Genomic DNA, 7996 nt, shown 5'->3' with positions numbered 1-7996 from the left:
GTACTGCAGGGGATGAATTTGTTTTCTGCTTCCCCTTAAAGAGCCAGGAGAGCATTTTGAGAGCTTGTCAAACGTTTTCTCAGACTTTTCAAAACCACGATGATGGAAGAGGTTGCTGATGTGCGAGGAGTGGGGTGAGGGGGGCGGGGGTTATATGGGGACCTCATATTTTTTAAATGTAACATTTAAAAGAAAATAAAGAAAAAGAAAAAAAAACTGGCCTGGCAGCAGGGCTGGTGGTGCCAGTTTGCACTGCTGATGCCGGAATGGATTGTCAAGAAAGGGCCTCCAGGTCTGCAAAATCAGAGTTAGTGTGGCCCAGATGAGAGCGTGCCTGCGGTTTTTTGTGCTGTTTTGCTCTAAAGAATGGGGACCCTGGGGCATGAAAATTGCAGGCAGGCTCTGGGGTGAGGATCCTTCCTCTGCCCGGCTTGGACCATGGGAGAATCACTTCAGTGCCCCAAACCCGCGTCCTCTCCTGCGGCCTGGGGGGCTGGCCTGCGGTACAGCTGCCGTGGATGAGTGTGGCACTCCTGCAGCGCAGCAGGATGCCCAGCTTGTACCAGGCACTCAGGAAGTGGCTGCCGCCGCCGCCGCGCTGACCTGTCTTGCTCGCCTGGCACGCCCGGCTGGTTGGGAGGCGCTAATGCGCGGATCTCCAGCTCCTCGGAGGCTCCCGTGCGCCCCCCGCCACACCTGCGCAGGTGGAGCTGCTTCAGGTGCTCTGCTCCCAGGCCCGTGCTCGAGGCCTGCCCCACGAGGCCGCAAGGCCGCCCTCTGCTCGCCGTCTCCAGCCTCCTTCGCATGTTTCGTGGCCCAGCCTGGGGGTCAGGCTCGGTCTCCCCTCCGACAGCTCCTGGGTCAGTCTCACTGCGCTGCCACCGAGGGGTCAGCAGGGCCGGTCCTTCCGGAGCATTCCGCGCTGGTGGCCTCCCTCCTTCCTCGCAGCGCTGCGTTCCCCCCTTCCCTTCTTCAGAGCAGTCTCCCTGCCTCCCACTCACCTGGATGGTCCAGGAGACGCTCCAGACCCTGAACTGAGTCCCCGCCCGGCCTGGGGATGGGCTGTCCCTCAGCTGGCCACCCCCCCTTCCCGCCTGCAGGATGCTGCCAGGCGCAGTGGGTCCCTCAGGCACCCTACCCCTGTGCTCTGGGTGAGGGCGTGGGCCTCGGGGCGGCCCCCGGGAAGCCCAGCTCCCCTCCCGCTCGCCTGGTCCATGGGTGCACCCTGTGAACTCCTCTCGGCTCAGGTGCAGCGCGCACAAGGCGCCCCTCGGCCACGCAGCAGCGCCCCCTCCCCTGCTCCTGCTCCCCCAGTGCCGTTGTGCTGGTGGGGACACATGTAGAGACATGCCTTGCCCGCTGCACTCCATGCTCCCTGGACCGGTGGCCTCAGGGTGGACCTCCAGGCGTGAGATGGGGTGGACGGTGGATAAGGATGTGTGGGTGGCATGGAACTGGCAGGGTTCCCTAGCAGTGGGCTTGGGTGTCTGTGTTGAGGCAGCTGCCAGAAGCTGAAGAGATGAACCCTACAGCCACCCCCTGGGAGTGAGACAAACTCCAGAGACTCTGCATAAACTTGAGGGGCCGGGAGGGGTTCGGGGGTTGACCAGCAGCCCCGCTGTCTGCTCCGGGCCTGAGCAGCCAGTGCTGCAGGGCTGTGGCCCTGGAGCTCCTGCTGCTGATCAGAGGGAGCTGTCCCTGTGCCCCGAGCCTTCCACAAGGGTCCTTTTCTATTCATACAGTGGGGGGACCAGTGAGCACCCATTGGGTGAGGTAGGAGTCTGGGGGCACCAGTGAGCACCACTGGGTAAGGGTTCTGGGCTGGAGCCCCAGGGGCCCCAGTGGGCACCTAGTGGATGAGGGTCCCAGGCTGGGGACCCCAGTTAGCACCACTGGGTGAGGGTCCTGGGCTGGGGACACCAGTGAGCACCCACTGGGTGAGGGTCCCAGATTAGATGCTGGGGGCACTGTGAGCACTACTGGGTGAGGGTCCTATGCTGGGAGCCCCAGTGAGCACCCACTGGGTGAGGGTACTAGGCTGGAGGCTGGGGGCACTGTGAGCACCACTGGGTGAGGGTCCAGGACTGGGGGCATCCATGAGCATGACTGGGTGAGGGTCTGGGGCTGAGACCTGGGGTACCAGTGAGCACCCACAGGGTGCTGGTGCCCCCAGCAGGCCCAGCCGCTTCTCCCTCATCAGGGCGCATTCTCTCTCCTGGGGTTGCTAATCTTGCCTTTGCCACCAGCGGGCTCAGCCAGTCCCCCCTCTGCTTCCTCACTGCTCAGCTGGCCCTGGGCCCTGCCCTCGTGTTGTCACGTGAGATGAGCGACGCACTGGGGCCGTCGTGCTGGGGCCTTGCAGCCCTTGTGGTCTCTGCCAGCCATGGATCCTTTGGCGTTCTCCTCTTCCCTCCCTTAGGCTCTGGACCTCTCTTCCCGCCTCATCTCCCCTCTCCTCTCCCTCTTCCCCTCCTCTCCCAAGGTGGTTCCCTGGCGTGGCAGACCCTCCCACCAAAGCAGGGAACGTATGAGGGACGGGGCTGCCCCAGCCTGGCTCCCCTCGCCCTGGAGTCGCTCTCGCCGTCAGTCCGTCAAGCCATTGAATCACTTCTGGTGCTGTTTGCCTTGGCCTGTGCAGGGCCTGCAGCTTCAGCGCCTTGGCCAACATAAACCTGCCCTGGCCACAGGAATTCCAGATGCAGCCTGCCCTGAGGGGCCACACGGGGATGCAGGCAGCACTCTCTGAAATGCCAAAGCAGCAATTAACCAGATGTTTCCACCAGCACCACGCCCCCACCTCGTGGAGGGCTGAGGTCTCCCAGGAGAGCCCTGATGGGGTAGCTGACCCCACCGTGCACAGTGGGCTCTGCTCATTGCTTCAACACAGGTGGACAGAGCTTGTCCCAGGCCTTGGGGAGACAATGGTGAGTGAGGCTAGGCCCGAGCTCATAGTTCTGAGGTTGCAAAAACGTTCAATTCAAGGCATCCTCAGAGACGGTGTCTCTGCCAAAGTTGACTTCTGGCAGGCCTGGACTCCTGCCACGAGGCAAGACACAGTGGCAGCACCTTCTGGTCTCGGTCTCTGCCTTCTCCTACAGGCCCACCTTCTTAGTACTACGGAGGCCTCTATCTGTGCCTCTGTGTTCTGCTGCTTTCAGCCTGCAGGACTCTCTCAGCCTCTCTGGGTTTCTCTGTTTCTGCCTCTTTTTCTGTCTGTGGCTTTTTCTCTCCCATTTATAAAGGGCTCCAGCAAGAGGACCAAGACCCACCCTGGGTCATACCTCACTGAAGCCATCCAATCAAAGGCTCCCAACTGAATCTAGTCCAAAGGGCCCCACACCCACAGGAATGGATTTTCTTTAAGAATATGTTCTTTTCTGGGATCTGAAAAAAGCTTCAAACTGTCACAGAACTCAACAGAAATCCAGCTATCAATGAAGAGAGGGAAAGACAGTTTGCAGAGTCCCAGTCCTAGCATCACAGAACAAAATATAGGAAAATGAAAGAACAGAAGAATAACAGGCAAATAATTAAATGCATATAGAAAAATAATCCAAATAAAAGTAAAACATTTTCAGGCTGGATAAAAGAACCAAACTCAATTCTATGTTGCTAATAAGAGATATATCTATGTATAAAGGATATGCAAGGTTGAAAGTAAAACAATTAAAAAAGATATACCATGCAAACGCTAACTATAAGAAAGCTACTGTAGCTGCACTAATATCAGATAAAGTAAGCTTAAAATAAAGAAGCATTGTCAGATAGTAAGCGGATTATTACGTGGTGATAAAAGGATCAATCCCTACTAGGAAGACATAATAATTCTAAGCTTGAATGTACCTACTAAGATGCCTTCAAAAACATATAGCAAAAATCGACAAAATGAAAATGAAAAATAGAAAAATTGGTGATCCATAGTGGGAGATTTGAATACATCCCTCCCAGTAACTTATTCAGAACAGTAGACAAAAAATCAGTATGGACAGAGATGCTTTGAAAAACAGTTTATAAGTATGACTTTATTGACATATATAGCACTACACTCAACAACTGCAAAATCACACCCTTTTGTACTTGCATCATTTAACAAAATTGGCAGTAGGCTGGGTCATAAACCATTTTTCAACAAAATTGTAAGTTTTGAAGTAACACAGAATATATCCCTCATCTAGTGGAATTAAGCTAGAAATGAATAAAAGGTATCTAGAGAATCTGCAAATAATTAGAAATTAATCAAAACACTTCTAAAAATCCTGGGCAAAAGAAGAAATTAAAATGGACATTGAAAAACATCTTGAATGGAATATGAATGATAATATGACATATTATCAATTCTGGGGTGCAGCTAAAGCTGTGAATAGAGGAAAATTTATAGTCTTAAAATGTACATTTGAGAAAAAGAAAAAAAGTTGAAAATCAATGATTTACATGTCTATCTCAAGAAGCTGGAGAAGTAGCTTCATTTAAACCCAAGGAAAAAAGAAGAAAGGAAATAAGAAAAACAACAGCAGAAATCAATGGAAAAAAATGTATACTATAACAAAGAATGAGAAAGTTAAATATTGATCCTTTGAAAAGACTATTAAAAATGATAAACTTATGACTGGACTGATCAAGAAAAAAAGAGAGAATGCACAAATTTCCAATATCAGAAAGGAAAAAGGGGACATCACTACAGGTCCTACAGGCTTCAAAAATAAGATGAAAGAATATTATGAATAATTTAATGCCAATAATTTAAAAAATTTAGGTGAAATGCACAAATTCTTAAAAATATACCACTTACTAAAAGACATACAAAAAACAACGGAAGAACCCAAATTCAGCATAACTAGTAAATAAAGTAAATCCTTAATTAAAATCCTTCAAAAAAGAAAAGTTGAAACCTACAGCTTAACTAGTTAATCCTACCAAATATTTTTGGAAGGGGAATGCCAAACAAACTCTTCCCAAGAATAGAAAGGAGAGAATATCCTCAACATCATTTATGAGACCAAAATTAACTTGCTACCAAATCTGATAGAGACATTATATGAAAGGAAAAAGATGTAAGTATTCTAAGCAAAATATTAACAACTTTAATCTGGTGAAATAGCACAAGGATAATACATCTCTAACCAGGAGAAGTATTACAAGAGCACAAGTGGGTTTATCTTTCAAACATCAAGAAGTCAGATTCACTGCATTTAACAGGATAAAGGAGAAAAAAAAATCTAGAAATAGAAGGGGACTTCCTTAACCTGAAAAGAGGATTTACAAAAACAAAATCTGACAAAACAACAGCAATGGCAAAAACCTGCAGCACATATCTCATTTGGCGGTGAAGACTGAAATTCTCCTAAGATTGAGACTGTCACTACATCTTTCTATCTTGTTCTGGGAGTCCTAGAGGTGATAAGTGCAAAACAAATGACCTGAGGATAAGAAAGGAAGAATTAAATATATTGCTTCACAGACTATGTGATCGTGTACATAGAAAGGTCAAAAGTATAGATAGTTAAACTATGAGGATGAGTTACTGAATTCAGCATGGTCACTGAATATAATGTCAAGATTAAAATATCTGTTGTGTTTCTATACACCATACAGACATTTAAAACTACAAAATTTAAAAGGTGACATTTATAATAGTATCAAAGAAATCAAGTTTTCTAAGAATGTATCTTAGGTGTCTTCAAAGTAAAATAGAAAATATTATTGAGAAATTAAAGACCCAAATAAATGGAAGGATATATCGTGTTCATGAATGGAAGACTCAATTATATGAAGATGTCAATTCATTCCCAACATGATCTAGTTAGAATGGACTTGGAATAAAAATCCCAGCATATGTTTTTGTGGAATTTTACAAGCCAATTCTAAAATTTATTTGGAAATGCGAAGGGCCAAGAATAGCCAAGACAATCTTGAAGAAAAAGAAGCAAAATATTACTCTACCATATGCCTTATCAGAGAGCTAAAGTAAGACCATGTGATATTTTTTCAAGAATAGTAAATGGGCCAGTAGGGTGAAATAGAGTACAGAAACAGACCCACACAGATGTGATCGTTTGACTTATGATACGGTAATTCTGAAGAGCAGTGGGGAAAGGACTTTTTCTTCTTTTTTTAGTAAATGGTGTTGAATCCTGTTGGCACACATATGGAAAAAGGAAAAGGGAAAGGAACTTAAACTCTAAATCACACCCTACCCCAAACATCGTTTCAGGTGGTTTGTGGCATTAGCTGTGAAAAGGAAAACAATGAGAGCACAGAGGGGTAGAAGGTTCTAGACCTCGTTGAATACCCGTCAATGGCTCCCATTGCTTGCACATCCCACAGGTCCCTCTGGGCAGATAGTACTGGCATGCTCTTGGAGAGGAGAGGAGTGGGCACCGGGGAGGGCCATTCCATGGCCATCAGGGTTCCAGAGTGGCAGGGGGGGCGGGCTGCCAGGCCAGGGGCAGTGCCTCCACTGCTCGGTGCTCTTGGGCAGGTGCTCAGCTGTCCTCACGGCTCTTCCGGCCCAGGGCTGCCTGGATTGTCCTGCACGCGGGAACCCCATGTCCACGCGGGACCCCCCTTCAAGGTTTGTGTGTGAGCTGGCCGTGGAGCAGTGGAGTGGAGCAGTGGAGGCCAGCAGGATGCCTGATATGGAGGAAGAGGGCCACGGGTGGGGCAGGCGGGCAGTGCCTCTCCCCCAGTGCACCCAGTGCACTGTGCCCCACTTTCTGCTGAAGGAAAACGGGGACCCTGGAGCCTCATGCCCTGAGGTCCAGGGACTGTGGCCCTGCTCCCAGCATGGCCTGCCCGGAATGCAGGAGCCCCTCCAAGAGGTGAGGGGTGAGGTGGTCCAGACACAGTTACACGCCATGTGCAGGGCCCTTGAGGTCTGGGAAGGGTCTCCCCTGGAGGGACCTGAAGGTGACTGTGGAGCAAGGGCGGCACTTGGCATCTCAGAGCCGCAGGTGCCCAAGCCTGCATGTGTGTGTCTGTACCTTCGGCATCTTCTGGGAAAGCGGGCCACGGTGTGCATCATTTCCTCCAAGGGCCCCCCGTCCTAGCTCAGGCCAAGTACCCCAGTTTGAGAGTCAAGCTCTCCCTTTCCCAGATGAGCTGAGCTGCAGGCTGTCCCCCGAGGCATTGCCATGCAGTCAGGGATTCCTGGAGACAAGGAGGGGCCAGATGGAAGGTAGACTTGGCAAGGGGACTGCGTGGAGGCTTCTGGAAGTCCCTCCTGCTTTACAGTGGCTGCACTTCCTCCCCTCTGCTTGTAACATACCAACCTGCCTGAAAACAGAATTCCCAGCCCAAAGCACCCCGAGCCTCCCAGTTTCCTCGCAGGGCTTCAGCAAGGGAGGTCAGCCGTTGTCTCGTTCCGGGGGATGTTTTCCTTGCTGAAAATAAATCGTGCGAATGTTCTTAAGCATGCGTCTTGGACACGGAGGTGGTGGGCCCAGAGCCCAGCCCTTTCCAAGAAAAGCAGATGGCTGGAACGGGAGCTGCCCATGGGGGCTGGGGAGGGGGACCCCAGGACCTTCCCCGCTGGCCTCTCTCTGAGCTGGATCTGGTTTGGAGAATGAATTTGCAGCTGGCTGCCTGGTCCTCGGTGCAGTTTCTGTGAAAAGGCAGAGCGACAAAGCCTCACTTTGCTGGTGGGCCCAAGGTCGAGTCAGTGGCACCTGAGTTAAACTTCGCAGGGAGGCCCCTGCTCTCCATCGCCGCTGTCATTAGCAGGTGGCATCAGCTATTGGTTGCCACAGCAGATCGCCTGAAACTCAGTGGCTCAGAACCCTGCGCATTTATTTAACTTCCATCTCCACAGGTCTCCGGGGCTGCTCTCCGCAAGCCCCGAGCCCCTCACCTTCCGTCCTGCCTCCCATCCATGGTGGTGACGTCCGTCCCTTTCTGTCCAGGTTCCCTCTGACTTCTGCTCCTCCTGCAGCCTGCTCTGCTGTCTTTCTTTTGCTTATCAAGGACTCTAGTCATCCAGGTTAAGCACACCCTGATTCGG

The sequence above is a fragment of the Dasypus novemcinctus genome, chromosome 8 (assembly GCF_030445035.2).
Source record: "Dasypus novemcinctus isolate mDasNov1 chromosome 8, mDasNov1.1.hap2, whole genome shotgun sequence".
Classification (NCBI taxonomy): Eukaryota; Metazoa; Chordata; class Mammalia; order Cingulata; family Dasypodidae; genus Dasypus; species Dasypus novemcinctus.
The sequence above is the reverse complement of the archived record's forward strand: the minus strand, read 5'-3'. Positions refer to the sequence as shown.